General features: G+C 44.2%; 1 protein-coding gene across 3 annotated transcripts in view; it reads left to right on the top strand.

The window, feature by feature from the left end:
- Positions 1-807: 807 nt before the first annotated feature.
- RASSF8 (Ras association domain family member 8) overlaps positions 808-24,752 on the top strand; it is a 131,007-nt gene continuing 107,062 nt past the window's right edge. For all 3 annotated transcript variants that reach the window (XM_032646525.1, XM_032646523.1, XM_032646524.1), the window contains exon 1: positions 808-1,211. The gene's annotated coding sequence lies outside the window, so the exon portion shown is untranslated. The remainder of the gene's footprint in view (positions 1,212-24,752) is intronic.

Below are 24,752 nucleotides of genomic sequence, written 5' to 3'. Positions count from 1 at the left end.
TATATTTAAAGGTAGACGCGTGTGCGTATGCGTGTGCATGTGTGTGTGTGTATGTGGTGGAGTGCGGAGCGGTTTTCTGAATCTGAGCCCAGCTCTTTCTAAACTGGGTTACTCACGTCTGATTCATTCGCTGTGTTTTTCGTCTCCTGTCTCTGTCACTGCCTGCTGCTGAGAAGGGGGTCGCTGAATCATTGCCACTCCAGATGAAAAGCAATTCAAACCCAGTCCTGAGGGGATGGAAGAGCTTTTTTTTTTTTTTTTTTTTTTTTTTTTTTAAGCGTCCGCAGAAAAAGCCTCCTACTTTCCGGGGTGACGGTGGAGGGCAGTTTTGCAAGTCTCATCCCCGGGCTATGGAAGATTTTGCTCTGTGAGAGTCAGCGAGATACCGGTCATCTCACCATTTTTGGCTTTCAGGTCCACGGGCCTCGGCTGGCTGGGGGTGTGCGACCGGCCGGGTGGCGTGGGGGCCGTGCCGGGGGGTATGGGGCGGGGGACCGACAGCCCGAGCGGCTGCGCCACGCTCTCCGCCGCTTTAAAAGCTCCCACAATGCAGCGCTGGCGTCCCAGTTCCGTTACACTGTCTCCCGGCGCGGGCGAACCGGCGAGGCGCGGGCGGGGTAGCAGGGGAGCGGCGGCTGTAACCCGAGTGCCCGGCCGTGGGGGGCGCCCCCGCGCCGCCGCTCTCGCGCGCTCAGCCGGCGGCCCGGCGAAGGGGCGGAGCCGCCAGCCGCCCGGCCCGGCCCCCGGCCCGGCCCCCCGCCCAGAGGCACCGGCCGCGGGAGCGAGCCGGCCGCGGACGCCGCGGACTCCACTGCCTACGCTCGCCCGGCGTCCCGCACCGCGCCCGCCGCCCGGCGCCCGTCTCCTTGCCCAGCCTCGCCTGCCCGCTGGCCCGCGGCATCGGCGCAGCGCTGGGAGCGGCTCCCGCCGGCGGTGCCGCAGCTGCCCGCGCGCTCGCACACACAGGCACCCCCGCCCGGGGCGTCCGCGCTCACCTAGCGCCGGCCGGGAGGTGCGCGGAGAGGGCGCGCCGGGGAGCTGGGGCCTCCCGCCGGTGCGGGGCGCGCTGCCGGAGGAGCGCCGGGGAGCGAGGCGCGCCGGGCTGCGTGGCCGGGGACCGGCGCTGGGCGGCCGCCGGGCGCCGACGCGTCCCCAGCGTCCCGGTCGGCCCCGCGGGGCGGCCTGCGGGGGCGGCGCAGTTGCGAAACTGAGTAAGTATTAACTTTACTAGGCGGTCGAGATCTCTGGGCAGCGTCCGGGACCCCTCCCTCCTCCTCCTGGAGTCTCCGGGCTCCCCCTTCCCCGCCCCTCTCTCTGCACCTCGGATTTCTTCGTCCGATCTGCCCCCGCCCCGCCGCCGCCGTCGCCGCCGCCGCGGGCTCCAGCTTCCTCCAATTCACCTTTTCCCCGCTGTCTCCCCTTTGCGCGTTCTCCTCGCCGCACACACGCTCTTTGACCGAGAGTGCGAGCTTGTTTCCAGCCTCTGTTTCCTTCCAGTGTCCTTGGCTGGGGAGTTTAGAGGCCACTTTTGTTGGAAAGGGAAATGTATGTCTGGCTTCTTTAATTTCGCTCCAAATGGAAATCGGATGCTCGCTTGCCGAGCGACTGCTTGGTGAACGCTTATTTTTTTCCTCTGAAAAGATGATTGGTTTACAGGTTTTTAAATGTTGTTTGAACGATTAACCATCCTCGGTGCCTATTTCCCCTTGCCGCCAACCCGTCTGGGGAGGGGAGACCAGAAGAGGGGACTTTCAGAGTAATTCCGTTTTGCAAACTAGAAACTTTGAGAGGGTACGTCGCGGAGAGCTTAATAAGATTGAAGCCAAAGGGACGTGAGCTTTGAATGTGGGGTTCTCGTGTAGCACAGGATCTTTCACGCCAGGTACCTGGGCTCGTAATCGAGTGTTGCGTTGTTATTTTAGCATCCTAGAGCCGCCTGGTTGCTGAACCACTACTTTCTCAGCATCAAACGGCATCTTGAGCAGTGCAGGCGTTGGCTATAATTGCGGGTCAGTATTGCCCCTGATCTTTAGGCATTAGACGGGAAATAGATGCAGGGCACGTTTCATAGCTGACTTAAACCCGTCAGGTTAACCTTGTCAATACATCAAAGCATTGCGTTAAAAAAATTCCTCCAGCCTGATGACACAGAGGGACGAACATTTATGGATTTTCCAGTGTAATATGCCTCAGGAATTCTTCGTTAGATCTGTTTTGTCTTTAGGAAGCACCTTTAAATATGGATAGATTTCTGATTTTCTGTCGGTGGGATTAACCACCCATTCTGGTAGAAGGCCCCAGGTAATCTTTTATTTATTTATTTATTTTTGGCTGTGTTGGGTCTTCGTTGCTGCCTGCGGGCTTTCTCTAGTTGCGGTGAGTGGGGGGCTACTCTTCGTTGCTGTGCGTGTGCTTCTCATTGCGGTGGCTCCTCTTGTTGAGCTATAGGCGCGCAGGCTTCAGTAGTCGTGGCACGTGGGCTCAGTAGTTGTGGCTCGCAGGCTCAAGAGCGCAGGCTCAGTAGTTGTAGCTCTGGGGCTTAGTTTCTCTGAGGTATGTGGGATCTTCCCCCACCAAGGCTCGAACCCGAGTCCCCTGCATTGGCAGGCGTATTCATAACCACTGCGCCACCAGAGAAGTCCCAGTCTTTTATTTTTTAATTTTCTTTTTTCTTAAGTCTTTCACCTCTGGGTTGCCAGGAGTTGGCAATCATGTTGTGAAGGAACAGAAAAATGGGAAGCTTTCTTAATGGATTTTCAGCATCCCGTCCTTTGCCTGGGTGAGGCAGTAGTGAATGCCAGCTAGCCCTCTGCAGGGAGAGGTACTGCATGGACACAGGAATCAGGAGGCAGGACAGAGCAGTATTGTTTTGGAGGATGGTTTGTGTGAGATTTTATCTTTTAGCTGGCATATCAATTGTACTTTTAATTCTATTTATCCCCATGGGGAACTATCCCAAACCATAAATATTATATGTGACCATACCCCACTTAAAGAAGACTGAACATAATTTGATGATTGGACTTTTGAAGGATCAGACCCAACAAAAATACAATTTGTAATGTAGATGGTAAAACCTTTCAAAAATCCTCCCCTTCCTCATTTTCTCTCCTTTTAAGAGTCTCAAGACGGTACTCTCGATACACAGTTGGCAGTAATGCATTGAATTCTTTCTAGGTTCATTGATAAGACCTAATTTGGGGGCTTCAGTAGCTGAGGGGGACATCAGAGAGCTCAGAGAGGGAGGAAGTCATGGGACTGTGCAGGGAGGAAAGGCATTTCAGTTTGCTGAAGTGGCAGCATGCTGCAGAGAAAAGCAGTTTAAAAGAAGTGAGAATGTTTAGATTGTTTTTAGTGTGCATGTTTCCTGAATTTGTCATTCGGTTGAGATATTTAGGAATTGCAGAATTTAAATTCTGTGAGGTTGTGGTATCATTTCTTTTTGCCTAGTATTTTATTTTTATTAAGGTTTCGATTTTTTAATGTGAATCTCAATGCTTGGCTTTTGTAGCCTCTGTACTGTGTGGCTTGCATTAATTTTTGACTTGAATGACTTGGTCATTTTGAGAAATGATGAGTGTTTCAGAGTTTCTTACTCATTAATTGATCTGTCTTACGTTGATGTAGGTAATGAGAGTAAAAATGTTGTTCAATGTTGAATATTGTTACTCTTTCCATTATGGCTGATTCCTGGCATAATGGGTTTGCTCATTTATTGTAAATCATTAGGGTCCTAGATATCTTGCTAGTGTTCAAAACATAGCAGAACTCTTTGCGGGTAGCAGTGGAGTGGAGATGGGAGTGGGATAGGAAAATATTGTGCATCATAACTGAGGATTGGATTTTTAAAATAATGTATCACCTGTTTTCTCTCCTGCTAGCATGCTCCAACCCTAAATGGATTTCAAACTTCAAAGCGTTCTGCAAAATGGGGTATTATTACTAAGAGCGATGCTGTGACAAGTAGAACACCTAACGTGGTGCCTGGCCCATCTTAGCCAGTAAATAAATGGCAGCATCTGTGACTTCTTGAAAACTGAGCTCATGATTGCTCAACCTTTCAGACTGTTCCTCCTCAGTTTTTCATCTCATCTATCTAATGAGTGGCTCAGGCCAGAAGGCTGGAGTTATCTTCCACTCTGTGTTCTGTTCTGTCACCCCCCAGCCAACCAGTTTGTCACAAAGTCCTGTCTACTTTTCGGGCATAATCTCTTTCAGACCTGATTTTCTTTCAAACCTGATTTTCCGTCTCCACTATGCTCCCATCCTGGTTCAAGCCACCACCGTCCTCTTTCCCACTGCAGAGGCCTCCGGCTCACACTCTGCCCTTCCTTCCAGTCCCTCTTCCACCAGCAGCCAGAAAGAGAAAAAAGAAGTCACTTGCTCTTTAAAGTCTTCAGAGTTCTTATTCTTGGAGTAAAATATAAAATCTTCAACATTCCTACAAGGTCCTGTGTCATTTGGTCCCGTCCCCCATTTTCATCTCTGGCCAGCCACGTGATTCAGCTCTCTAGCAGACTCACCTCAGGGCTCCTGCTGGTGGTCTATTTCAGGACCACCTCCTTGAGTAATTTCTCATCCTTGGGTGCTTGTTCAGATATCCTCTAGAAAAGTCTTCCCTGAGAAGGCCACCTGTGTCATCATGCGACTTAGAACCCCTTGATTGTCTCCCTCATAGCAGTTATCTTTTCCTTCTTAATATTTACCACAGTTTATAATTATGTGTTATTTGTTTAATGTTTCTCTCTTGCCCCTGAGGGCAGAAATAATGCCTGGTTTATTCACCAGTCTATACCCAGTGCCTGGTGTGTATATAGTAAATGCTCAATAAATAGTTATTGTTGTAATGAATAAGATAGTAATACAACTTGTGATTTGTATATTGATTGCCTTCTTTATCACTGTTAAATCTGCTTCTAACACAAAAGCCAGGCTGGCTGTCTCCTACATTCTTTCTTTTTTGTTTTTATGTATAACATGAAATATCCTTTGCAGATATCAGGTAAAATGAATACATGGGAGCTCTGTGGAAAATTCATAAATAAATTGAGACACCTTTTAATTGGTGTTACCCTTGTGATTTTCTGTTGTAGATAATCCTTTTTCTAAGTACATCATTAAAGGAATTATGGTTTTTTCATCAGCACAGGATTACTGAAAGTAAAAAAAAAACTTACCATGTCACATTATTTTGCACATGTCATATGATAACATGTTAGTCAGCAGCTGTGGATTGCACCAGTGCTCGAATTCAAAGGAAGAAAGGGAAACTGGAGTAGAAAAAGGAGAGTTATAGTTCTAAGGATGCTTAGTACTGTCCAGCTATTGCTGTGACTTGAATAAATAACTAGTGTCACTTGGCCATTTAGTTAAGGTAGAGAGGTAGTTGCTTAAAAATGGGAGCCACCTAGAGGTCTGGAAGTTCTTTTTTCCCTCTCACTAAAGCAGTTCCTTGCTTTAGCCAAAAAAGTCTCATGACTTTCCAAGGCCAAGGAAGGCTTAAAGCTTGGAGTGTTTTTGTCATGTGGTTGCTCTTTACAAAATATTAGCTTGATGTACTATAACTCTTAAGTACTTGTGTCTTGATTAATGTTTCTGGCCTCTACTTCTTACATAATCACCCACATTTTCTTTTGACTTTAGTTTTTTAGGGCTTTAGTTTCCTCTTAGAACTTTCCCTCACACCCTAGAGTGAAGTAATTCCAATTATTTTCTAGTTTGGTATCTGGTGGGTCACTAAGTGTACAGGGAACTTGGGAGTTGATTGTAGGATTTATTTCTTTGCACTCAACCTCTAGGTTTCCCCAAAATGTTACACGTCTTTGTGGTTTGGACCCTGAGATTTTGCCAGCCAGAAGCCAGATGCCCTTGGGTTGGGAGAGCAGAGCAGGGAGGATTAAAGCATTTTTAACCCCCTGTTATGTGCCAAGTTCTGGGCTAGGTGCTCTCACAAAAGAAGAGTGAGTAGTTCACCTGGTCAACATCATGAAGAGGAATCTTAAGCTTTTCATACAGTTGCTTCACTCAAGGAAGTTGTCCCTGTTGTTTCCTCATTTCCCCACCTTTTATTTTCTAGTCGGGAAGGCATGACAAGTAGAGATGTCCTGTCTAGCCAGACCCTTTACCTCACCTTGGTACTTATTTAGATCTGATTTTCCTTGTATAAAAATACTGGGAGTGGGGCTGGAGAGGGGCACACCATGTGATCTGCCTTTGTGGGAGGTCTTTGTGCCCCCAGGACATTTGCAGCAGGAGTAGCCACCATATGCCCAAGAAGAAAGTTCTGGTTGGGAGCCCTTGTTATTCTTTCCCTCAGGTATACATGCTTACAGGCTACTTTGGGTGACCTTGAACAAGTTTCCTGGAGCTTTTTAGCACCAATAATATTTATTGCCTATTTATTTCACAGCCTTGCTATAGGATTTAGAAGACTTATTTTGGGCCATTTTTTTTTGTCACATTCAGATGTATCACAAATCTCATTACAGTTAACTCCAGTGCTGTCCAGGTTTTAGGCATTGAGAAAGATATTTTCTTATTCAGCAGTGTATTTTTTTAATTTCTTTTATTTTTGCGGTACGCGGGCCTCTCACTGTTGTGGCCTCTCCCGTTGCGGAGCACAGGCTCCGGACGCGCAGGTTCAGCGGCCATGGCTCACGGGCCCAGCCGCTCCGCGGCATGTGGGATCTTCCTGCACCAGGGCACAAACCCGTGTCCCCTGTATCGGCAGGTGGACTCTCAACCACTGCGCCACCAGGGAAGCCCAGCAGTGTGTGTTTTATTCTTTATTTTGATAAGAAATCCGATATAAATACAGGTTGTAACAAAAGGAGAATTGTGATAATTTTCCACCAGGTTTTATTCACGTGGGTGATATATTTTGTCACTCTTGTTAACTCTCATAGACTTCTGAGTGCTAAGTCATGCTTATCTTTAATTATAGTAATTTTATTATTGGAAGATCACTTTAAGTTATTCCAGATATAAGTATATACATTGAAAAAATTAGGGTTCTCCTAATGGATAGATGCTGGACAGAAAAGTAAGTTCTTACTTTTTTTTTGATTCAGATATTTACTGAGCAGCTAAGGAGATACAAAGGTGATTAAAACATGGTCAAATGGACTTCCCTGGTGGTCCACTGGTTAAGACTCCGCACTTCCAATGCAGGGGGCGCGGGTTGATCCCTTATCGGAGAACTAAGATCCCACATGCCCCGCAGCACGGCCAAAAAAAAAAATGGTCAAAGAGGTGAGGCAAGTGCACAAGTAATAGAAAGCAAGTATAAGGCTCACAGAATCAAAGTGGGATTTTAATTCCCCAACCAGGGATTGAACCCGGGCAGGCCCTCAGCAGTGAGAGCAGAGCGCAAGTCCTAACTGCTGGACTGCCAGGGAATTCCCCAGTAAGCTCTTACTTTTATTTTTGCTTAAAATATTTGAATAGGTCTATAATCTCTGAACCTAGTTCATGCCCTCCATTGTAATTTGTCTAGTCTTGATTACCTGTCTCTTCTCCTGTTATAGTCTACTGAGTATGGACATACGGTGCATATTTGAAAGAGTGCACTTCAGTTAAAAGCCTGGCTAGACCTGGGTAGCCTTAGGGAAGCTATGATACTGGCCCAGCCTCATGTTTCCTGATCTTTAAATGGGGCTACTGATTTGTCACTCAGGGCTAGTTTGGAATAAAAGAGGTGTCTGTGTGTGTCTCTGTATGGAAATGAATGTATATGAAGTGTCTCAGTGAGGAGTTAGCACCTTTCCCTCACACAGCTCCAGTGAGCTCTGTCTGAACTGGGAGTCTGAACAGGCCTCAGGGCTCTTTGTCTGTCCAGACCGATGGTCTGGGAGCACCTGAGTTAGAGAAAGCACTGTCAGTGTAGATCATCCAAGGGTGGGATTAGAACGTTTGCTAGTTGACATGGAAGACCCTCCCCACTCACCACAGTCTGGAGGTGTCTATCTCCAAGGCCTTTCTCCATTGGTAATGCTTCCTCTCATTGAATTTCAATCTCACTTCCCCTTGGCTCCTGACCCTCAGCGTGGAAAGAACATGCTGAGGTCTCTCTTGACATTGCTGCTCCTTCTAGCTGTCTCCTCTCTCAGCCACCTTCTTACAGGAGCCATCTATGCTTAATACTTCTGCCACATCGCCGGCCAACTCGCTCTCCAAAGGTACCATTTCTTAGAAACATGTCTTGCCACAGGTACCAATATCTTAATTGCCAGAATCAATGGAAGATTTTCACCCCAGTATAACCAAAGCTTTTTGTAGCGTGTTCATGCTGTTGAGCGATCTCCCTCTGTCTTTTTTTTTTTTTGGCTGCGTAAGGTCTTTGTTGCTGAGCGCAGACTTTCTCTAGTTGCACCGAGTGGGGGCTACTGTTCGTTGCGGTGCACGGGCTTCTTATTGCAGTGGCTTTTCTTGTTGTAGAGCACAGGCTCTAGGCGCATGGGCTTCAGTAGTTGCAGCACGTGGACTCAGTAGTTGTAGCACGTGGGCCCTAGAGCCTGCAGGCTTCAGTAGTTGCAGCGTGAGGGCTCAGTAGTTGCAGCGTGCGGGCTCTAAGGCATAAGGGCTCTATTAGTTGTGGCTCGCAGGCTGTAGGACTCAAGCTCAGTAGTTGTGGTGCATGGGCTTAGTTGCTCTGCAGCATGTGGGATCTTTCCGGACCAGGGATCGAACCCATGTCTTCTGCATTGGCAGGCAGATTCTTAACCTTGCGCCACCAGGGAAGTGCCTCCCTCTGTTTTGAAATTTCTCCTTGGCTTCCTTGTCACCACTCTTTCTTTGTTCATTCATTCATTCATTCGAAATGAACTGCATGCCCTTCCATGCATGGGGCTGTAACAGCACAAAACACATAGAACTCCTGTACTCATGGAAAGCATACTCTATTAGGGGGAGTTAGATAATAAATGAATGAGTAATTTTACATTCTTTATATAATGATAAATGTTTTGGAGGAAAAATATATAGCAAGGTGGAGGAATTGAGAATGCTGGGGGTGGGAGTGGAGGTGTGATTTGGTATTGGATGGGCAGGAAGTCCTCACTGAGGAGAGCACATTTGAGTAGAGATGGTAATGAAGCAAAGGAGCCAACTCTGTAGCCATCTGGAGGAAGACACTCGAGGTCCAGGGGACAGTGAGTGCAGAGGCCCTGGAGCAGGTGCATACGGGTGTGTGCACGTCAGAGCAGCCAGACCAGTTGCAGGAGATGAAGTAAAAGAGGTAATGGGGACCCCTACACTAGGGCCTTATTGGCTGTTACAAGGATCTTGGTTTTTACTCTTGAGTGAGAAGACTGTTAAGGGTCTTGAACAGAGGAATGAATGAATTGGAGAATAACGTGGAGTAGTCGGCAAGAGTATGACTTCTGGGGCTGGCTGTCTGGGTTAAGATCTCAGCTCTACACTTACTGGCTCTGTGACCCTGCAGTAGTCCAGTAACTTCTCTGGGCCTCATCGGTAAAATGGGAGTAGGAATGATACCTATCTCCCAGTGTTGTGAGGTTTCAATGAGTTAATATTTGTACAGAACGGAGCATGGCAGATCCTAAGTATTATAAAAGTGCTTATTAAATAAAATTAGTAAAATTGAAAAGGTTCACATTGCTGTCATGCGGAAAGGGCTTGTCAAGGGAAATTAAGAAGTAGGAAGCCAAAACATGGAAACAGCCTAAGTGCTCATCAGTGGATGAATGGATGAAGAAAATGTAGTGTGTGTGTGTGTGTGTGTGTGTGTGTATACAGTGGAATATTACTCTGCCAGGAAAAAGAAGGAATCCCATCATTTGCCACAAACATGGATGGACCTGAGGACATTATGCTAAGTGAGATAAGTTAGAGTAAGACAAATACTGTATAATCTCACTTATATGTGCAGTCTTTAAAAATTTCACAAATGAGGGGTGGGGATGGAGAGGTGGGGGGGTAAAATGGGAGAAGGGGGTCATAAGGTACAAACTTACATTATAAGTCCTGGGGATGTCATATATGGTATGGTGACTTAATAAAAAGAGAAGAAAAAAAAAGAATTGAAGCAGGAAGACCAGTTAGGATATGATTGCAATAATTCAGGCAAGGGATGGAGTAGATAAAGTGCTAGTGGTGGAGGTGGGAGAATCGTTGCGTAGTGGTGTGTTTGGAAATGGGGATGACCTATTGGCTGGAGGGTGAGATCTGCTTTTCCTTCCATCTCCGCTCTTTCAGACTAAGCCTTCTTTGCTGCCTCCTCTCCCTTTTGGGTTTGGCTCTCAAACACGGGTACCATTTGGAAATAGATTGGTTGTCATAGAGTCTAGGTTGTGGGTATGTCTGGTGGTCAGTGGGCAAGGGCTGAGACGGGGGTGCTCAGCATCCTTCGTGGTGAAGCCTTGTCCCTTGTACTTTGCCAGTAGCATACTGGTTGAGAAATGCTGCTTGAGACCTTCCCTCCCTGCCCCCCAGGTCCAGGATTTCTTAACCTATTGTCCTATGTGGGCAGCAGAGGGCCTATAAGCTACCTGGAATATTTTCCAAGATGTTTTTTGTTTATATGCTCTGTACTCTGACTTCCAGACCCCTCCCCACTGAACCACACAGCAATCCCTTTGGATCAGCACGCCTCCCGACTTCTTCCTTGATTTCCTATCTGGGTTTTTGGCATCATCCTCCACTTTATTCCTAATCTTGACTTTCCCGTGCCACCTCACCTTGACTAATTCATCTGGTTGTGATTGTACCTTCTGGATAGCTCAGGAAATCTTTTCCATTTCTCCATCATTCACTACCCTAATTTAGCATCTCTCATTTAGACTGTTGCCGCTTCACTGGTCTCCCCACCTGAGACCCATCTTCTCCATGTCGCCAGATGAGCTTTCGGACACACAGATCTCACTGACTTGCGAAGAACTCAACTCCATCTCTGCCTACAAGGTTGAGTTCTGACTCTGTTGCCACCCACAGGAAATTTGGCTCTGGTCCCCTGCCCTGTGGCTGCCCTCCCTCCCTGCTTGGCTGCCCTCCAGCTCTCCCTCCCTACCCATCCTCATGTGCCAGGCTCTAGCGGAACTAAATTAATACACTGATGCTGAAACATCTAAACATGCTATTTGATCACATGAAAAAAATGGTTCAACCTCTCCCTTATGTACCAAAATACCCTATAGCTCTAAAACCCAGCCTGGCTAACCTCTGTTCCTGAATGAGGTACCCACTCCCATAGGAGTCCATCTTGCTTTCCTTCTCCACCATATGCATGTATATTTCTCTTCCTTTGCATTGTAATTTCAAATGCTCTCTACTTCAAACAGCTGAGCTTCCGAGAGGCTCTTCTTAAGCTCATTTGTTCACAGGTTCAAAGTAACTAAGAAGACTCCAAGCTTGCAGTTCCCTGATCCAGTTCAAGGAGTCTAAGTTTGTTCTTTGAAGCTTTGCAACCAGTCATGCCTTTGCTGCTGGATGTTTTGCGTGGCATCTCTTTCTAAAGTGGAGCAGCTTTGTCTACATAAAAAATCTCTTGAGACAGGTAGCTCCTTCATGGTCTCTTTGGAGCCCTGGGGACCTCTTTAGTAGTCCTTGGTGTCCAAGTTCACTTGTCACCTCTTGATTTGTAGGAGCCTTCAGTGGGCTCAGTCCTGGCCGTGCTCAGCCTTTCTGTTCTGGAACAGTTTCCTGGCCTCCTGAACTAACTTTGGACCAAGTTTCCACCTTTGGTTCTGATCATCCTGTTGTATTCAGGATGGAAAATCTTCTGAAGATCTCTCTTCTGTTTGGCTAATTGTTATTGCTAGGTTATAATAGGTATAGGTTAGCTTTTTTCACCCTCGCCTCATTCATCCTTTGCTCTTCAGGCTTCTTCCCAGTATTCCTTCCATATGCAAAAGGAAAAAAGAAAAATATTTTTCACCATTCTCAACTATTTTTATTAGCTCTCCTTTTGTGTCTGTCGTAATTGTGTCTCTTTTTTTATTAGCACTTTAAACATGTACTGTACTTTTGCATTATCAGATATGATGGGGTTAATAATGTTTGTAAAATTATTTAAAACGTGTTTGAAGTACAGCAAACACTTTCGTTCATAGACTAACGAACATGAAGGCACCCACCCAGGCCAAGTTTTCAGAGTTTGGCTCTGGGGCCGGTATTTGTTCCCATCTGTATACTTGTGATTTGAAAGCTTAGGAGTGGAAGAGTTGGGATTTGTTTCACGTCACCTTTCCTGCTAGACTGTGTGTCTCCTGAAAGCAAGATCCCTATTCAATGATCCACCAACTGTAAGCTCTTTGATGAGAGGAACTTGTCTGATTCTCATTAGATCCTTGGGACTTGGCACTGTTAGTTGTTGGATGAATTCAGTACAGTGGCTAGTGTTTATACCCTCAAGGGGAACCGTGCTAAACTGCCTCTAAGCATTTTTAGCTGTGCAGACTAAATGAAGAGCTGGAATATAGCTGATTGAAAGATTCATTTTACATGGGTGATTGAGGTGGTACTGAGATCTAGGTTGGTAAGAATGAAGGTTTTGCTTGGCTTTTGAAAACACTTCAACAAATAATAAGTACCTACTGTGTTCAGAAGTAAGGGTCTGTAGAGGGTACGAGGAAGGGTGATGTGGGTCTGTGGTTTGGGGAATCTTATTATGAGCAATGAGGGTATGATAAGTACATAAGTGATTACATATGGCGGAGTATGTTGCGAGACAAATATTATCAATATATAAAGCAGAGTAGGAGGAGAGTGTGGCTAAATGACTTAAAGGGTAAAGGTCTTCACTACCGCAGTATTTGTAATAATAAACATTGGAAACATCTAAATGGTTGATAGCAGGGCACTGGTACAGGCACCAGGTAGTCTGTTATACAGCCATTAAAAGTATTTATGAAGCATTTATAGTAATTTGGGTAAATGCATATGCTTTTTGTTAGATGAAATGACGGAATATAAACATATATACAGTGTGATCATAATTTAAAAAATAGTTTTTAAACAAGAATACCAAAAGGAAAAAAAAGCACCAGGAAGAAAACACTCCAAAATATAAACATTTCGTCTGACTTCAAGTATATTATATGTATGTGTGTGTGTGTATATACGTGTACAATTGCGTGTACATATATACACATTTACACATCATAAATTATACTTCATTGAATTTTCATACACTGAGCATACCCATGCAACAAGTGCCCAGATTGAGAAATAGGATATTATCCTCATTTCCACAAGCCCTGTTGTGCTCCTGACTTCTAATGGTAGTTCTGACTGCTTTCTGTTCCTTATATAAATGGATCGTACAACACATACTCTTTAGTGTTGGATTTTTCACGCTCAGTATTGTGTGATTCATCCATATTGTGTATAGTTGTAGGTTGTTCATTCATATTATTTATTATGGATGACTTTTAATCTTACTCTTTCATCTTTTTATGTTTTCCAGAGTTTCCTATAATGAGTATGTATTTTATAATCAGAAAAAGATAGTACTTGTTTTTTTAAAGAGGCAAAGGCAAGTTTACTTATAAAGCGCTTGGGTAGATTAGGTTAGACCATGGGACGTGTGCAGGAGAATTGAGAACGTTGGTTGAGGTTGTCCTGAAACAGATGTGGTGCAGTGCAATGTGAAGTGAGCGTCAAGAGGCCCAGATTCTATCTGTTTTGTCATTTAGTGGTCACGGGACTGTGGACACATCCTTTAATCCCTTTAACCCTCAGTTTGCTCATCCATTAGTCAGCTGGGTGTGATGGTATCTCCCTTACTGGTCATGAGGATTAACTGGAGATCATATGATGAGTCTCTGAGGTGGTCTGCCGATGGCGAAGCCCTTCCTTTAAAATCTGGAGTTAGAGAGGATGGATGCCCAGGGAGGGAACTCCTGTCCAGTTGCCATTAATTTTCTCTAGGCAGTGAGGGGTGAGGATTATTTGCAAATGAGAGTATGTAGCTTTGAGGTGGGAGTTTGAGCGTAGCGGAGAAGCTTTGGGGCAGGTAGCCCCTGAGTCCTCGGTGAGCTGGGGGTTCCAGGAAAAACGGAGGGAGAGCTCAGCAGTGTTGAGGGCCCAGCCATGGTGGGAGCATAAACGTGCATGTAGTGTGTGAGTTTTTCCTCCAGAAGATGTGTTTATCATGTTTTATCTGGGCTAATATTAAACTGATTCTTCCTGATCATACAAGTAGAGGAGGTAGAAAAGAGGAGGAGGAGGAAAGCCCACCTGACACATAAGAAATGCCATGACTGATCCACAGAGAGAGTGCCATAGAGTCCATGGTGATTTAGGACTTAGGAGATCTTTCTCCAAGGGCATTTACACTAAAAGGGAGGGCTAAGATTTTAGTCTAGCCCGCAAAACAGGCAGGGAACTTTTATTAATACAGGTGTACCTCAGGAATATTGCAGGTTCGGTTCCAGACCACTGCAGTAAAGAAAGTCATACCAGTTTTTTGGTTTCCCAGTGCATTTCAAGTTATGTTTACACTAGACTGTAGTCTATTAAGTGTGCAATAGCATATGTTTAAAATGACAATGTACCTACCTTAATTAAAGAATACTTTATTGCTAAAAAAATGCTAACCATCATCTGAGCCTTCAGCAAGTCGTAATCTTTTTGCTGATAGAGGGTCTTGCCTCCATGTTGATGGCTGCTGACTGATCAGGGTGGTGATTGCAAAGGCTGGGGTGGCCGTGGCAGTTCTTAAATTAAGACAACAATGAAGTCTGCTTCATTGATTGACTCTTCTTTTCACAAGTGGTTTCTCTGCAACGAGCGATGCTGTGTGTTAGCATTTTCCCCACTGTAGAACTTCTTTCAGAATTGAAGTCAATCCTCTCACCTTGCTGCTGCTTTACCAGCTGAGTTGATATACCAGTAGAAATCCTGTGTTGTCATTTCAACAGTCTTCACAGCATCTTCACCAGGAGTAGATTTCATTTCAAGAAACCACTTTCTTTGCTTGTCCTTAAGAAGCAGCTCCCTACCCATTCAAGTGTGGTCATGAGATTGCAGCAATTCAGTTACATCTTCAGGCTCCACTTCTAATTTTAGTTCTCCTGCTCTTTCCCCCACATCTGCAGTTATTTCCTTCACTGAGGTTTTGAATCCCTCAAAGTCATTTATGAGGCTTGGAATCAGCTTCTTTCAGACTCCTGTGAATGGATATTTTGACCTCTTCCCATGAATCACTAATGTTCTTAGTGGCATCCAGAATGGTAATTCCTTTCCAGAAAGTTTTCAATTTATTTTTCCTAGATTCATCAGAGGAATCACTATCTATGTGAGCTGTAGCCATATGAAATGTATTTCTTAAATCATAAAACTTAAACACCAAAATTACTCCACAATCCATGGGCTGCAGAATGGACGTTGTGTTAGCAGGCGTGAAAACAACATTAATCTCATTGTCTGTCTCCATCAGAGCTCTTAGATGACCAGGTGCACTGTCAATGAACAGTCATATTTTTAAAGTAATCGCTTTTTTTTTTTTTCTCTCTGAGCAGTAGGTCTCAAGAGTAGGCTGAAAATACTCAGTAAACCATGTTGTAAACTGGTTGTGCTGTCATCCAGGCTTTGCTGTTCCCTTTATAGAGCACAGGTAGAGTGGATTTAGTATAATTCTGAAGGGTCCTAGGATTTTCAGAATAGTAAAGGAGCATTGGCTTCAACTTAAAGTCACCAGCTGCATTAGCACCTAACAAGAGGGTCAGCCTGTCCTTTGAAACTTTGAAGCCAGGCATTGACTTCTCCTCCCTAGCTATGTGAAGGTCCTCGATGGCATCTTTTTCTAACAGAAGTCTGATTTCATCCACAGTGAAAATCTGTTGTTTCGTGCAGCCACCTTCACGAATCATCTGAGCTAGATCTTCTGGATAACTTGCTGCAGCTTCTGCGTCAGCACTTGCTGCTTCACCTTGCTTTTTTTTTTTTTTTTTTTTTTTCACCTTGCATTTTTATGTTATGAGGTTCTTTCCTTCAACCTCATGAACCAACCTCTCAGAGCTTCCAACTTTTCTTCTGCAGCTTCCTCACCTCTCTCAGCCTTCATTGAATTGAAGAGAGTTAGGGCCTTGCTCTGGATCAGGCTTTGGCTTAAGGGAATGTTGTGGCTGTTTGATCTACTAACCAGATCCCTACAACTTCCTCCATATCAGCAATAAGACTGTTTCACTTTCTTATCATTTCTCTGTTCACTGGAGTAGCACTTTGAATTTCCTTCAAGAACTTTTCCTTTGCATTCACAACTTGGCTGTTTGGCCTAAGAGGCTTAATTTTTGGCCTGTCTCTGCTTTCAACATGCCTTCCTCACTGAGCTTAATCATTTCTAGCTTTGGATTTGAAGTGAGAGACATGGGATTCTTCCTTTCACATGAACACTTACAGGCTATTGTATAGTTATCAACTGGCTTAATTTTTTTTTAACATCTTTATTGCAGTATAATTGCTTTACAGTGGTGTGTTAGTTTCTGTTTTATAACAGTGGATCAGCTATACATATACATATATCCCCATATCCCCTCCCTCTTGCACCTCCCTCCCACCCTCCCTATCCCACCCGTCTAGGTAGTCAGAAAGCACCGAGCTGATCTCCCTGTGCTATGCAGCTGCTTCCCACTAGCTATCTATTTTTTTTTTTTTTTTTTTTTTTTGCGGTACGCGGGCCTCTCACTGTTGTGGCCTCTCCCGTTGCGGAGCACAGGCTCCAGACGCACAGGCTCAGCGGCCATGGCTTACGGGCCCAGCCGCTCCGCGGCATGTGGGATCTTCCCAGACTGGGGCACGAACCCGTGTCCCCTGCATCGGCAGGCGGACTCTCAACCACTGTGCCACCAGGGAAGCCCCCTAGCTATCTATTTTGCATTTGGTAGCGTATATATGTCCATGCCACTCTCTCACTTTGTTCCAGCTTACCCTTCCCCCTCCCCGTGTCCTCAAGTCCATTCTCTAGTAGGTCTGCATCTTTATTCCTGTCTTGCCCCTAGGTTCTTCATGACTTTTCTTTTTTTTTTTTTAGATTTCTTATATATGTGTTAGCATACGGTGTTTGTTTTTCTCTTTCTGACTTACTTCACTCGTATGACAGACTCTAGGTCCATCCACCTCATTACAAATAACTCCATTTCGTTTCTTTTTATGGCTGAGTAATATTCCATTGTATATGTGTGCCACATCTTCCGTATCCATTCATCTGTCAATGGACACTTAGGTTGCTCCCATGTCCTGGCTATTGTAAATAGAGCTGCAGTGAACGTTGTGGTACATGACTCTTTTTGAATTATGGTTTTCTCAGGGTATATGCCCAGTAGTGGGATTACTGGGTCATATGGCCTTTCTATTTTTAGTTTTTTAAGGAACCTCCATACTGTCCTCCATAGTGGCTGTATCAATTTACATCCCCACCAACAGTGCAAGTGGGTTCCCTTTTCTCCACACCCTCTCCAGCATTTATTGTTTGTAGATTTTTTGTTGATGGCCATTCTGACTGGTGTGAGGCGATACCTCATTGTAGTTTTGATTTACATTTCTCTAATGATTAGTTATTTTTATTTACATCTTTATTAGGGTAAAATTGCTTTACAATGGTGTGTTAGTGTCTGCTTTATAACAAAGTGAATCAGTTTTACATATACATATGTCCGCATATCTCTTCCCTCTTGCGTCTCCCTCCCTCCCACCCTCCCTATCCCACCCCTCTAGGTGGTCACAAAATACCGAGCTGATCTCCCTGTGCTATGCGGCTGCTTCCCACTAGCTATCTACCTTACGTTTGGTAGTGTATATATGTCCATGCCTCTCTCTCACTTTGTCACAGCTTACCCTTCCCCCTCCCCATATCCTCAAGTCCATTCTCTAGTAGGTCTGTGTCTTTATTCCTGTCTTACCCCTAGGTTCTTCATGACATTTTTTTCTTCTTAAATTCCATATATATGTGTTAGCATATGGTATTTGTCTTTCTGTTTCTGACTTACTTCACTCTGTATGACAGACTCTAGGTCTATCCACCTCATTACAAATAGCTCAATTTCGTTTCTTTTTATGGCTAAGCAATATTCCATTGTATATATGTGCCACATCTTCTTTATCCATTCATCTGATGATGGACACTTAGGTTGTTTCCATCTCTGGGCTATTGTAAATAGAGCTGCAATGAACATTTTGGTACAAGACTCTTTTTGAATTATGGTTTTCTCAAGGTATGTGCCCAGTAGTGGGATTGCTGGGTCGTATGGTCTTTCTATTTGTAGTTTTTTAAGGAACCTCCATACTGTTCTCCATAGTAGCTGTATCAATTTACATTCCCACCAGCAGTGCTAGAGGGTTCCCTTTTCTCCACACCCTCTCCAGCATTTATTGTTTCTAGATTTTTTGATGATGGCCATTCTGACTGGTGTGAGATGATATCTCATTGTAGTTTTGATTTGCATTTCTCTAATGATTAATGACGTTGAGCATTCTTTCATATGTTGGCATTCTGTATATCTTCTTTGGAGAAATGTCTATTTAGGTCTTCTGCCCATTTTTGGATTGGGTTGTTTGTTTTTTTGTTACTGAGCTGCATGAGCTGCTTGTAAATTTTGGAGATTAATCCTTTGTCAGTTGCTTCATTTGCAAATATTTTCTCCCATTCTGAGGGTTGTCTTTTGGTCTTGTTTATGGTTTCCTTTGCTGTGCAAAAGCTTTTAAGTTTCCATTTGTTTATTTTTGTTTTTATTTCCATTTCTCTAGGAGGTGGGTCAAAAAGGATCTTGCTGTGATTTATGTCTTAGAGTGTTCTGCCTATGTTTTCCTCTAAGAGTTTTATAGTGTCTGGCATTACAATTAGGTCTTTAATCTATTTTGAGTTTATTTTTGTGTATGGTGTTAGGGTGTGTTCTAATTGCATTCTTTTACATGTAGCTGTCCAGTTTTCCCAGCACCACTTACTGAAGAGGCTGTCTTTTCTCCCTTGTGTATTCTTTCCTCCTTTATCAAAGATAAGGTGACCATATGTGCATGGGTTTATCTCTGGGCTTTCCATCCTGTTCTATTGATCTATATTTCTGTTTTTGTGCCAGTACCATACTTCTTGATTACTGTAGTTTTGTAGTATAGTCTGAAGTCAGGGAACCTGATTCCCCCAGCTCTGTTTTTCTTCCTCAAGATCACTTTGGCTATTCGGGGTGTTTTGTGTTTCCATACAGATTGTGAAATTTTTTGTTCTAGTTCTGTGAAAAATGAACTGGCTTAATTTTAATACTGTTGTGGCTCAGGAAGTAGGGAGGCCCAAGGAGAGAGAGAGAAATAGGGGAAAGGCCAGTGGGTGGAGCAGTCAGAACACACACATTTATCTATTAAGTTCTCTTTTATAAGCGGGGTTCATGGTGCCCCAAAACAATTATAATAGTAACATCAGAGATAGCTAGTCAGAGATCACTGTGACAAATGTGATAATAGTGAAAAAGGTTGAAATATTGTGAAAATTATGTAAAAGCGACACAGAGACATGAAGCAAGTGCTGTTGGAAAAACGGCTTGAACCCATAATGCTTGTTCAAAATGAACAAGCATTATAAACCCATAAGCTTGTTCAACACAAGATTGCCACGTGCCTCCAAAAAATGCATTATCTGTGTAGCTCAATCAAGTGAAGGGCAGTAAGATGAAGTGTGCCTGTATTATGTTTTCTGGCTCTGAGAGTCCTAAAATCACTAGCAATTTTAGCTATTTTAGATCCCTTCAAGTAGAATGGGGCTTGAAGAGCCAGCCTGGAGCCGCATTCTTGGGTGGTATTGTTTCTATGGGAGTGGTACTCAGGTCCGGCGAAAACTTCTGGGGATGCACTCCTGCTTGTCGGCCTCTTCCAAAGAAAGCAGTGGGTGAGCAAGTCATCCTGAACCCATTGTAGAAGGTTAGCTATTTGTAGATAAATGAGGTTGGTGGCTTGTGAGACACCTTTACTCATTGTTGATCCCTTCAGATAGTATCTTTTGAATGCCTGTGGGCTGGCTATGCAAAAGTAAAAAAGAACCAGTCTTATCTTTTAGATCCTTTTTATCTGGGCTGGGCATTTAAAGAAGTAATTTTTGGAATGTGATAATGGATAAAATGGAGATGTAGGTTCCTGGGGTGGTGTTGGAAGTGAGTGCACTGGAAAGGTGTTCCGAAGTCTGCCTTGAGGAAATTGGGGGAGGTTTAAGAGGAGAATTCACTCTTGAGCTAAGACTTGAGGATGAAACGGCATTTTCTCCCCTGTATACTCCATACAGATAGAATAGTAGGTATGAAGGCACAGTGTGGGAGGGAGGACATGGTCTGTTGGAGAACTGCAAATGGTCTTGGTGTCACTAAAGTTAGATGTGCAGTGTGGGGTGGGGAATGGAAGGAGCTGAGCAGAGGAGTAATTTATCCCCCTGGGGGAAAGGGTATCACGTTGCCCTAAAGTCTCTTTAGCTTTTTGTTGATGCCAACATTGGTTATGAGAAACACAGTTTTTCCACCTCTGTCCTGAATTAAGAGTTCTACCTCTTCAGATTTTTACATTGGGAAATGTTGAGATTGCTTCATAATTAGCTGGGGCTCAGTGCCTTCCAGTTCAGTGTAGAGATCACCTTACTTTTATTCAGTCCACAAACATTCATGAAGCACATGTTAAGTCAAAGGAATTCTCCTTGCTGTGGTTGGTAATACAGAGACAGGAAATGGCCTCTGCCTTTCAAGAAACTTATAGTCAAGTTAGCAAAGCAAAACTTGAACTTTCAAAAGCCCTCTTATGATAACAAAGATAATAGCAAAAGGAAAGAGGAAGGGCTTGTTCCTTACAGCAGTGGGAAGCAGAGAAATCTATTTAGAAGACAGTGCACTCTGATCAAGGACTGAAGGACCAAAAGAAAGGTGATGGGTCGACAGTGGTGTGAAGGTGGGCCCAGGTGATCGGGGACTGGAAAGAGGCCCCCCAGCTAGAGGAGCTCAGTGGAGACCAGCCCAGGAGCGCGGGTGTTCGGAGTGCCCTTGGGAGGCAGCGTGCTGTCTGGAGTCACTCAGTGTGGGTGTGTGGCTGGGAGTAAAGAGAAGTGGGGCTGGAAATGTGGCCGGTCCCCAGCAGTGGGGGTCTTACCTAATGCACTGAGGGATCTGGACTTCATTCCAAGCTTTTATGAACAAGTCTTCCATGCGTCTTCCCTCCGACCCAGACCATCACTGTCTCTAGTCTCCTTCTACCTGCTGTGTTCAAAACAATACACCTTGGGACTTCCCTGGCAGTACGGTGGTTAAGGCTCCACGCGTTCCCGTGGCAGGGGGCACGGGTTCGATCCCTGGTTGGGGAGCTAAGATCCCGCACGCCACAGGGCGTGGCCAAAAAAACCCAATACACCTAGTCCTGACACCACGTGACAGGGACTCTCCTGGTTTTGCACAGATTACCGGGAAAGTTGTGATTTTGGTTTAGAATCTTAGGATATTTCCCTGGTCGAAAGCTTAATCCCTCAGTGTTGGTTCTCCTCACCTTAGTTTTTGCAGCCCACAGTTCAGTTTTTCAACCACTTTTGTGTCCATTATATAATTTGTTAACAGTTATTGGAAATAGATCAGACCATTTATAGTTAGGGAAATCCGTTCAGAAAGCCTAAATGAGTCGGCCAAGATGATTCAGCAGTGAAAGTTCGAGGAGCAGTTAGAAACAGCGAGTTCACAGCCCTGTTTGGTCCAGGGTTCCTTCCATTAAGTCATTATGCCATGGCCTTCCACTCCACGATTCTGACGGCTGATGAATACATGCTTACGGCATCGCTGAGATGTTTGCATGGATTCATCCCGTTGGGTGTGAGTTAAGTATTTCGAAATTGGCTGAGATAATGGGTTACATCCATAATCATTACACAGACAAATCAACTGGCTTATATGGGAGTTTGCCCATAACCTTCTTATTATTTATTTTTTCTCTATTTAAGGAGCAGCCTAACTTCTTAGTAAGCCTCTATCATTCAACTGATAATTTTGATTTTTTTTTTCTGGAAATAATCCACCCAAATCATCTGAGTTTTTATTCTTAATCTCATATTTAGCAGGAAAATTGTTTTCCCGTCTTTCAGATATTTAGCAAGCTAACAGAGCTAAGTGTGTACTACTTTTGTGAATCATTTTTAAGCAATAGGACTTGCCAAGTTAAGTACACAACTTAAAATATTTGTAAGACAAAAAAATATGGAGAATCTTGCTTTATAAATACACTCTTTGATTTTGTCGAGAGCAGCAGGGTTGGCCTCTTAAAAGTCATGATTGAGAACAAATAGATTGTGAGGCAGCTACGGTATGGGCAAAGATACTAGTTTTTATAATGAAGGACCACTGACATCGAATACTAATCTGTAGAATTCCTATAGAGATGTGGTGGTGTTGACCCTGGGAGAGACTTGGGAGGTCATGGTACCATATTCTCTTTCAGAAGAGCAGCCCCCGAAGGAGAGTAAAGGTCACGTAGTTAGTGGTAGATGTGGGACTAGAATTTGCCACACTTACCTGTTCACATCCTCAGCTGCTCCCCGTCACCAGTAGGACCAGACCTAAACTCCCCCGCCTGGCCCTTCTGCCTCTGAAGGGATTGTGGGAGGTGAACGCATTTCCTCAAGTCTGGTAACAAAGGCACAGAAGAGAGCATAGCTAAAAGTAAGTACATGTTTATCAGCACTGAGTGAATGCAATTAGATGGCATTATATTAATGACAATACATTTTCAGGCCTGTCTCGGAAATGAAGATGGACCTCTTCTAACATACTATTAAAATAAAATAAAATAGACTCTAGTTGAGTATGCAGAGGCTTCTGAGCTTCCAATAGAGAGAGCTGATCTGGAACACTTGGTTCGATTCTAAGGTCAAATCAAGTTATTTTTAAGCTCCTAAATGACTGGGACGAGGCACAAAACGGTTGGTACAGCCTGGGCTATAAGCTCCGAGCCTTGTGTTTTTAGGTGTCCTTGTACAGCTTTCGAGGAATGCTTCCGCAAAGCTGAGGGCACAGCATGGCAGAGGAGGTTCTTGGTCTTTCAGTTACCATCAGAGGCTTAGGCTTTACCAGATTATTATACCCCATTCATTCAAGGGTGGAGTGTCTCTGAAACATTTGAGCAGGCTCACTTACTTGAATCCTTTAATTACACCAGTGTGATCCTCTTTCTAACATGCATCATGCTAAAGCAAGCTGCTGGTTCCACCAAAGAAAATCCATCCAGCAGGTAATGAGCAAAGGGTCCCCAAAGCATTTGTCTGTCGTAACCACCTCTCAAGTATGGGCTTCCTGGTTGGAGCCCACCAGACCTGCCCTGGACAGTGCACTCCTACTCCCATCAAGGTTAGTGCCTAGCCTAAGCACTGTCACAGACTATCACAGGCTGTTTGCTGAAATGGTTCCAAAAGTGTATTATAGATGTTCAGACACATCTAGGCTGTTGAGGTATCTTGGAAGGTTACATTACTATTTGTGTACTCTTTTCAGTAAAACAGAGAAATGTGCTTGTTAGCAGGCACATGAATTTGATTAGAGAATAGTCTTGACAAAATGTAGAAAGTGGGCTTTGCCCAAATTAATGCAGCGTGCGTGGGACATGTGTGTGTTATATCTGCGCAGTGCTTGTTTGCGCTATATCAACTTCATACAGCCTGAAGACTGAGTGAATCTCAGGTGTAATTTTCTAAAAAAAAAGAGGGCTAAAGATTTAAACATTTCTGTTACTACTGAGGTAAAGCTAAGGTTTTCACACCCACCCATACGTACAAACACTTTAAACAAGGTACAGCCTGGTGAATGCTCTGTGCAAATATTTACACATTCAAGTATGTGGTAGATGCAATTTGGTAGTTAAACTTGATATAGATGATTTTGGGGGATAGGTTGGGTATATTACCTGTGGAATAGATGTGAGACAATGGCATGCATGTATATTTTTTTTCTAAATTTTCATTCAAATTTAGCCTATATGTAGCTATAATCTATAGCTATCCCCAAAACTAAAAGTATATTGAATTTTCCATTCTGCTTACCAACATGTGGTGGTAGTTAACACATGTGGTAGTAGTTGAAGAACAATTAACAGATAAGCTTGTCCTGGAAGCAGGTAAAGAAGAGAGTCAGGTAGCGGGGAGCTCTAACAGCTGGCCCAGGAAGGCTGATAAGTCAGAGAGAAAGAATGAGAGCACTGCCCTCCCAAAAGCGAAGGAGAAAGCCTCAAGGACAAAGAGCTGGCCAGCAGTATTGAAGCTGAAGATGGAAGCCAAGTAGGATAAGGGCTTGACTTTTCGCAATGAGGAGGTCCTTTGTGATCTTCCCACAGAAGAATGAGGTAGCATTGAGTTGAGGAGTCTGAGGAAATGTAGGCTGATTTTTAAATAATAATGGTAATTTTATTTATAATGTATCTGATGTGCCTGGTCCTAAGCACTTAAGATGCATTAATTCATTTAAATCTCACAACCACCTTATAGAATCTGTACTTTTCTCCTCCCATTTTGGTCTGTGCCAAAATTGAGGCACAGAATAATTTGCCCAAACTCATATGGGTGGGAAGAGTGAAGAGTGGGGCAGAGCTAGGATTCTAACCCAAGCGTGGCTCCAGCACTGTAGATTTTAACTGCCGTTCCACGCTGAAGCTTTGCTGCAGAGGAGAGAGGTCTGTGCTTATGTGTTCCTTGTCCCGTGTTGGGTGATGGTGATACAGACACAGTCCCTCGCATTGCGGAAATCTTACAAGGCTTGTTGGGAGGATGGGTCAACCACACATGTAGTTTCCATTGCTGTGGTGGA

The sequence above is a fragment of the Phocoena sinus genome, chromosome 10, assembly GCF_008692025.1.
Source record: "Phocoena sinus isolate mPhoSin1 chromosome 10, mPhoSin1.pri, whole genome shotgun sequence".
Taxonomy (NCBI): domain Eukaryota; kingdom Metazoa; phylum Chordata; class Mammalia; order Artiodactyla; family Phocoenidae; genus Phocoena; species Phocoena sinus.
Note: the sequence above shows the minus strand (reverse complement) of the source record. Positions and strands in the feature narration are given on the sequence as shown.